Raw genomic sequence first — 8,746 nt, forward strand, 5'->3', positions numbered from 1 at the left:
TTGTTTTAAAAACAAAACAAAACAAAACAAAACAAAACAAAACAAAAAACTATATTGAAAAAAAAAACCCCAAACAGGACTTAGTGGTACATTTTTGCAATCCCACTTAGCACCTGAGAGGCCAAGGCAGGAAGATAATGAGTTCAAGGCCAGCTTGAACTACATGGAGAATCCCTATTGCAAAAAACAGAAAAACAACAACAAAAAATGAAAAAAAAAAAAAAAAGAAGAAAAAAAAAAAAACCCAGGAAAAAAAAAAAAAACCAAAAAAAAAAATTATGTTTGAGGGCTGGAGAGATGGCTCAGCGGTTAAGAGCACTGACAGCTCTTCCAGAGGTCCTGAGTTCAAATCCCAGCAACCACATGGTGACTCACACCCATCTGTAATGAGATCTGATGCCCCCTTCTGGTGTGTCTGAAGACAGCGACAATGTACTTATATATAATAAATCAATCTTAAAAAAATTATGTTTGAGGAAACACACTGAAGGGTTAAAAGCCCACTTAGTTTTGTATTTTAATTTAAATAGAAGATGAAATCTATGTGAGGTATTTTATTGTAAAAGAAATAATGAGGGAACTGGAAAGATGACTCAGCGTTTAAGAGCACTGACAGCTCTTCTAGAGGCCCTGAGTTCAATTCCCAGCACCCACATGGTGGCTCACAACCATCTGTAATGGGATCTGATGCCCTCTTCTGGTGTGTCTGAAGACAGCTACAGTGTACTCATATACATAGAATAAATAAATAAATCTAAAAAAAAAAAGGAAAAAGGAATGAGACTCACCACTTGCTTTGTTTTTTTTTTTGTTTTTGTTTTTTTTGTTTTTTTGTTTTTTTTTTCAGAGCTGGGGATCGAACCTAGGGCCTTGGGCTTGCTAGGCAAGCGCTCTACCACCGAGCTAAATCCCCAACCCCCACTTGCTTTGTTTTGAGAAACAGAACCTCACTCTACAGCCTTGGTTGGAGTGGAACTCCTTATGTAGTTCAGGCAGAATTCTAACTCATAGAGATCCTCCTGCCTCTGTCCCCAGGGTACTAGGATTACAACTGTTTGCTAGTGGGCCCAAGTTATGTGTGCCACTTTAAAAGCATGTCTAGAAGCCTTTGATAAATTCAAAGCAGTGACTAATTTCCTCTGAAGGAAAACTTGAAAACTGACTCCGATGGCAGGTGTGATGTCTCGGAGTTCATTTACAGGCCTGGTTGGTGTGGGATATGCACCAGAGAAGACTGCTCGGACATGGGATTAAGTCAATAGAAAGCCCTTATTAACCAGCCGGTGACTATACTAGGTGTTCAGGACCTCAGTATAGCATCGAATCTTTCTCAGGGTCGACATACTTCTGTTAATAAGAACAGTTAGCCAGAGGAGAATTACAGAAGCCAAAAAAGCCAAGTTAGTACATGGGAGACTCTCCTAGAACTGTGCGCTTTGATGGATTAGGTCATTGTTTTAGTGTTAAGGATAGATGGTGCTGTCCATTTGCTGAGTTTTACAGCATGAATGGTATTTGAGTCATGGAATCAGTTGTGCTAAGGTCTGGGGGCCTGTTACTTGATAACCTAGTTTGATCCTTGAATCCCACAAGGTGGCAGGAGAGAACCAAGTCCTGTTAACTGTCCTCTGACCCCCAAGGTCTACACACTCGCACGCGCACGTGCACAAAACACACACACACACACACACACACACACACAAATACATATATACAAACACCCAACACATACACACACAAACACAAACACACTAAATAAAACTGAGTTTCCCACAGTGCATTGATGGAAGGGTTCGATTAATAAATTTGTCTTCTCAGAACTGGAGAGATGGCTCAGCAGTTAAGAGCACTGGCTGCTCTTCCAGAGGTCCTTAGTTCAATTCCAGCAACCACATGGTGGCTCACAACCATCTGTAATGGGACCCAGTGCCCTCTTCTGGTGTGTCTGAAGACAGCTACAGTGTACTCATATACATAGAATAAATAAATAAATCTAAAAAAAAAAAGGAAAAAGGAATGAGACTCACCACTTGCTTTGTTTTTTTTTTTTTTTTTTTTTTTTTTTTTTTGGAGTTGGGGACCGAACCCAGGGCCTTGCGTTTGCTAGGCAAGCGCTCTACCACCGAGCTAAATCCCCAACCCCCCTTGCTTTTGTTTTGAGAAACAGAACCTCACTCTACAGCCTTGGTTGAGTGGAACTCCTTATGTAGTTCAGGCAAATTCTAACTCATAGAGATCCTCCTGCCTCTGTCCCCAGGGTACTAGGATTACAACTGTTTGCTAGTGGGCCCAAGTTAGGTGTGCCACTTTAAAAGCATGTCTAGAAGCCTTTGATAAATTCAAAGCAGTGACTAATTTTCTCTGAAAGAAACCTTGAAAACTGACTCCGATGGCAGGTGTGATGTCTCAGAGTTCATTTACAGGCCTGGTTGGTGTGGGGTATGCACCAGAGAAGACTGCTCGGACATGGGATTAAGTCAATAGAAAGCCCTTATTAACCAGCCGGTGACTATACTAGGTGTTCAGGACCTCAATATAGCATCGAATCTTTCTCAGGGTCGACATATTTCAGTTAATAAGAACAGTTAGCCAGAGGAGAATTACAGAAGCCAAAAAAGCCAAGTTAGTACATGGGAGACTCTCCTAGAACTGTGCGCTTTGATGGATTAGGTCATTGTTTTAGTGTTAAGGATAGATGGTGCTGTCCATTTGCTGAGTTTTACAGCATGAATGGTATTTGAGTCATGGAATCAGTTGTGCCAAACACACACACACACACACACACACACACACACACACACACAAATACATATATACAAACACCCAACACATACACACACAAACACAAACACACTAAATAAAACTGAGTTTCCCACAGTGCATTGATGGAAGGGGTTCGATTAATAAATTTGTCTTCTTCTCAGAACTGGAGATGGCTCAGCAGTTAAGAGCACTGGCTGCTCTTCCAGAGGTCCTTAGTTCAATTCCAGCAACCACATGGTGGCTCACAACCATCTGTAATGGGACCCAGTGCCCTCTTCTGGTGTGTCTGAAGACAGCGAGAATGTGCTCACACACATAAAATAAATCTTTTTTAAAAACTTGAAGAAATATGTCTTCTTAGGACTGGAACAAAGGCTCAGTGGTTAAGATCACTCACTGCTCTTGCAGAGGACCAAGGTTCAGATCCTAGTACCCAAATGGTGGCTGCTAGTCATACTAACTCCTGTTCCAGGAGATCCAATGGCACTGTGGGAATCAGTCACACACATTACACATACATACATACATACACATACATACATATAAACATACATATATGTATATATATATATACACACATACATACATTCATACAAGCAAAATACTCATGACATCTAAAAATAAATCTTTATGTATTTTAAAATGTCTTCTCAGAGTCTGTCCATGTGGGGAACATTACCTCTCACCTTACACACCACCTCTCACAATACTTCCACACACATTAACCCACTTCATCCTAGCATCATAGGGAAGCAGAAACCCCAGCACTAAACAGTGAAGACCCTCAGACTAAGCCTCCTTTTCTTTCCAAAGTTACCTACCTTATTTTTTCACCTGATACTCTCTCCAAGGACTCCTAGGAGCAAGCCTCAGTCTGGGTCTAAACACTCAACATCTTAACTAGGCAAGGCTTTCCCTTTCCCTCCCTGACCTGATGATCTCAATTCTTTTAATTTAGAGAGAGAGAGAGAGAGAGAGAGAGAGAGAGAGAGAGAGAGCTTGTAACCCCAACACTCAGGAGGTTGAGGCAGGAGGATAATGCGTAGGGTTTTACTGCTGTGAACAGGCACCATGACCAAGGCAACTCATAAGGACAACATTTAATTGGGGCTGGCTTACAGGTTCAGAGGTCAAGTCCATTATCATCATGGCAGCATCCAGGCAAGCATGCTGTAGGAGTTGAGAATTCAACATTTTGTCCAGAAAGCAAACAGGAGAAGACTGGCTTCCTTAAAGCAGGTGTCTTAAAGCCTACACCCACAGTGACACACTTCTTCCAACAAGGCCACACCTCCAAATGGTGCCACTCCCTGGGCCAAGCATATTTAAACCACCACAAATTTTGAGGTCAGGGCCAGCCTCGACCCCACAGAAAAGTGAGAAATAAAAGCCAGGCCTGGGAGCCATTGCTGCAATCACAGGAGCTTAAAGCAGAAGAATCACCACAAGGTCAGGTCAGTGTGGGCTACACAGTGACATAGGGCAGCCCTGAGCTCATCTGGAAGAAACAAATGGTTTTGTGGTTTTTCAGCACGAAAGCCCCTGCCACCAACTCTGGCCACCTGGGTTTCTCTGTGTTCTCACAAAGAGTTGTAGAATGGTATGCATGTTGAGGCAAGAGAGTTGATTCCCTCCTTGAACCTTAAGATAGGATCTCTCCGGTTTCTGCATCTGCACACTCAAGGGTAGCTGGCTTACAAGTTTTCAGGTGATGCTCCTGTCTCCAACACATCCTTCCCTGGAGGACTACTAGGATTATAGGTGCAAGGCGTTGCAGCTAATTTTACATGGGTTTATGGATCAAAGTCTGAGTAAAGCTCGTGTGACCAGTGCTTTGGGCTGCTACCTAGCCAGCCACATTTCTGTAGATTCTTTTGTTGTTGATGGTGTTTTTTCCTTTTTTGTTTTTGTTGTTGTTGTCGTTCTTGTTGTTTTTTTTGTTTTGTTTTGTTTAGTTTTTCAAGACAGGGTTTCTCTGGGTAGCTCTGGTTGTCCTGGAATTTGCTCTGTAGACCAGGCTGGCCTCCAACTCAAGAGATCTGCCTGCCTCAGCCTGCTGGGATCAAAGGCATGTGCCACCATTGCTGGGCTATCAAACATTCTTGATGCAAATGTTTTCCTTCCATAATTTGGGGCATGTGTACTGGCATCTTCTTATGGTTTTCTTCATCCCTAATGAGATCATGTGTTTGTTTATCTATCGAGAGCCAGGTGTGGGGAGGCTGAAGCAGGTGAATCTCTATGAGTTTGAGCCAGCAAGGCTCCACAGTGAGATGCTGTCTCAAAACAAAACAAATATATATATATATATATATATATGTGTGTGTGTATACAATTTCATATATATTTATATATTTAGAAATATTAAAAATATTATATATATATATATTCCACTTGGTTTTAAATTATATTTATTTGAAGCATGACCAGTGGGGTGGTAAGAGGTTGCATGTATGTGGGCACACACATACTGTAGAGTTCTTGCCTTCCGTATGAATTCCAGGGATCAAATCCAGTTGTTAGGTTTGGCAGCACCTATTAAGCTATCCTACCATCTATCTCTTTGTGTTCGTTGTTAGAGATTGAATTCAGGGCTTTGCAAACACCAGGCAAACACTTTACCTCTCAGCTACACCTGCAACCTCAAACCTAAGTTTGTATTCGCTAAGTGGATTTCTATTATTTTTCTGAAGTTGCTCATGTAACTAAAACTTTTTCAAACCTTACTTTTAATGATGCTTTTTAAATGTTTTAACCTCCAGTGTAGCCTACCAATGTTGCGGGAGAGAAAGGATATGGGGGAAGTGGATCTGTTTGGAAAGGTTCTTTGGAGCAACCCCCTTCTATGTTGTCCAGAAATCTGCAGTTCAGTTCACAGGTCAGCAAAGGCAGCTTGGTCCACTCAACAGACATTTCTCAGATACATCAGAAGGTCAGTTCAGCAGAGTTGGGTTACCAACAGTGGTGACATGGCCTAGTAGACACAGCCAGGCTTCAGCCTAGGCTCAAGCCGTCAGGAAGGACCAGGAGGGACACCAGGAGAAGGCTATGCCTCTCTCAGCGAAGTTCAGCCTCCATCATGTCTGTTGGGTCCTATTTATAACCTCTAAACATCACGTGTCCTTCATGGGTCTTGCCTCAGCTCGTGCACCTGTCTCAGTTGACGGCATTCTGCCAATCAGCCCGAGTCCGTAGAAGCTGCAAAAAAGCCACATTTCTCCGTATGGAGTCCCGATAAATGGAGATCAACTATGAAATGTAAAGCAAACCAATACATGCGTGTTGTTAGTAAAGAATCCTTCATCACATGTCTTTTCACACATTTGCTTTAGCAGAACATCCTTTCTCCCATGTCTGTTTCAGTGAAATGTTCATAAGTCTGCCTTAGTCTTTCCCCTGTGTCCACTTCAGGAAAACACTCCATCACATGTTTGCCTCAGCAAAATACCATCCGGCACAACTGACTTTCCAAAGAACCCTTAAGTTTCTACTTCATGCCCATTGACTTTCTTATTCTTGAATTATTTATATTGCAAATATTAGTCATTTTGTTGTATGTATTGTCAGTTACTCTGGTGTATGTTTTTGCTCCCTTTTTATTTTGAGATAGAGGTTTGTGTAGTCCAGGCTGGTCTTGAAATTACTGGTGTCTTAGTCAGGGTTTCTATTCCTGCACAAACATCATGACCAAGAAACAAGTTGGGGAGGAAAGAGTTTATTCAGCTTACACATTCACATTGCTGTTTATCACCAAAGGAAGTCAGGACTGGAACTCAACACAGGTCAGGAAGCAGGAGCTGATACAGAGGCTAAGAAGAGATGTTACTCACTGACTTGCTTCCCCTGGCTTACTCAGCTTGCTCTCTTATAGAGCCTGGGACTACCAGTCCAGGGACAGCACCACAGACAATGGGCTGGGCCCTTCCTCATTGATCACTAATTAAAAAAATGGCCTACCGCTGGGTCTCATTAGGCATTTCCTTAAGGGAGGCTCCTTTCTTTCTCTTTCTTGCCTTTCCTCCTTTCTGCCTTTCCTCCTTTCTGCCTTTCCTCCTTTCTGCCTTTTTTTTTTTTTTTTAAGATTTATTTATTTTATGTATGTGAGTACACTGTCGCTGTCTTCAGACACACCAGAAGAGGGCGTCAGATCCTATTACAGATGGTTGTGAGCCACCATGTGGTTGCTGGGAATTGAACTCAGGACTTCTGGAAGAGCCGTCAGTGCTCTTCACCGCTGAGCCATCTCTCCGGCCCGGTAGGCTGTTTTATATGTGATAAGATCAGCTTGTGTAGAGTGAACACACAAAACCATCCAGTACAACTGGTGTGGCGGAGGCCTACTTTGGACTTTTGATCCTCTTGCTTCTACCATCTAAAGGCTGGGGTATCAGGTGTCCACTCCCAGTTTTATACCGTGATAGGATGAAATTCTATCGTCTGGATCATGTGGACATTCTACTTTTAGAATTTTGAGGACTCTACACTCTGGTTTCCATAGTGACCATGCCAGTTAACATCCCCGTGACTTTTTGTTGTTGTCTCAGCCCCAGGGTTTGAATTCAGGGCCTTCAGCAAACCGTTGCTCTATATCTCCAACCATCTTTCTTATTTGTGTCTTACTACGTAGCTCTGGCTTGCCTGGCACTTGCTGTGTAGAGCAGGATGGCCTTGAACTTACCTGTCTCTGCCTCTTGAATGCTGAGAGTAAATGAAGGAGCTACCATATCCTGCCTGTGCGGTCATTGTTTATATACCAATAAGGAAAGATACCCAAGATATGGTGCTCAGCAAAAGAGTTATAGAGCATAGAATGGGATGTAATGTAAAAAGTGATCTTACAGTACTAAACACACACACAGACAGACACACACACACAGACATACACATACACAGACACACACAGACACACACACACAGACACACACACACAGACACACACACACACACACACACACACACACACACACTTGCATCCAGATCGAGAAGGGTTGCTTTCTCTGTGTAGAACTAGGAAGAAAGGAAGATCCTTTTCTCCTTTGGCTTTCTCTTCATAACTGTCGGGTGGAATAGAGTCATTGCCATCCCTGTTTTATGGTTAAAGTATGTAAAATGATGTCTTAGCTAAATCTCTTATTTTTTTCTTTGGCATCTTTCACTTCGTAATCGTTCCTTTTTTCTTTTTGATTTTTGAAACAGGATTTCGCTGTGTAACTCTGGCTGTCCTGTAACTTGCTCTGTAGACCAGGCTGGCCTTGAACTGGGAGATCCACCTGCCTCTCCCTCTGAATGCTGGGACTAAAGGTGTGTGTCTCCACCACCCCAATTTTTTTTAAATCTTTCTTTCTAGGATAATTTTCAGTAGGAACTTGGTAGTCTCTGATATATGGGATTTAATGTAGGATTGGAGAAGTGACTCAAAAGATAAATGGTCTTACCTGCAAGCCCTATGACCTGAGTTTGATCCCCAGAACCCATATGGTGGAAGGACAGAGCTGACTTATACTAGTTGTCCCCTGACCTGCACACACACTCACACACAGTCACACTCACACACAGATACACACATATTCATTCCTTCCCACTTATACACCAAATATAAATGTAAAAAAGAAAACAAAAAGTCAACAGAGGGCTGGGGAGATGGCTTGAGGGAATCTTGCTTTTCCACGGAACCCAATTCTGGTTTCTAACATCCAGTTGGGTGGCTTCTGACTGCCCATTACTTCAGTTCTAGGGGATCCTATCAATATCTCTGGCTTCCTGGATCACCTGCACTCATGAACACACACACAATTCAAAGTAATAAAAATAAATCTTTCAAAAGCCAAACACAGTTGGGTGGTGGCGGTGGTGGTGGTGGTGCATGCCTTTAATCCCAGCACTCAGGAGGCAAAGAGGCAGGGGACTCTCTTAGTTTGAGGCCATCCTGGTCTACACATGAATTCTAGGACAGCCAGGACTATACACAGAGAAACCCTGTTTC

The sequence above is a fragment of the Rattus rattus genome, chromosome 5 (genome assembly GCF_011064425.1).
Source record: "Rattus rattus isolate New Zealand chromosome 5, Rrattus_CSIRO_v1, whole genome shotgun sequence".
Taxonomy (NCBI): domain Eukaryota; kingdom Metazoa; phylum Chordata; class Mammalia; order Rodentia; family Muridae; genus Rattus; species Rattus rattus.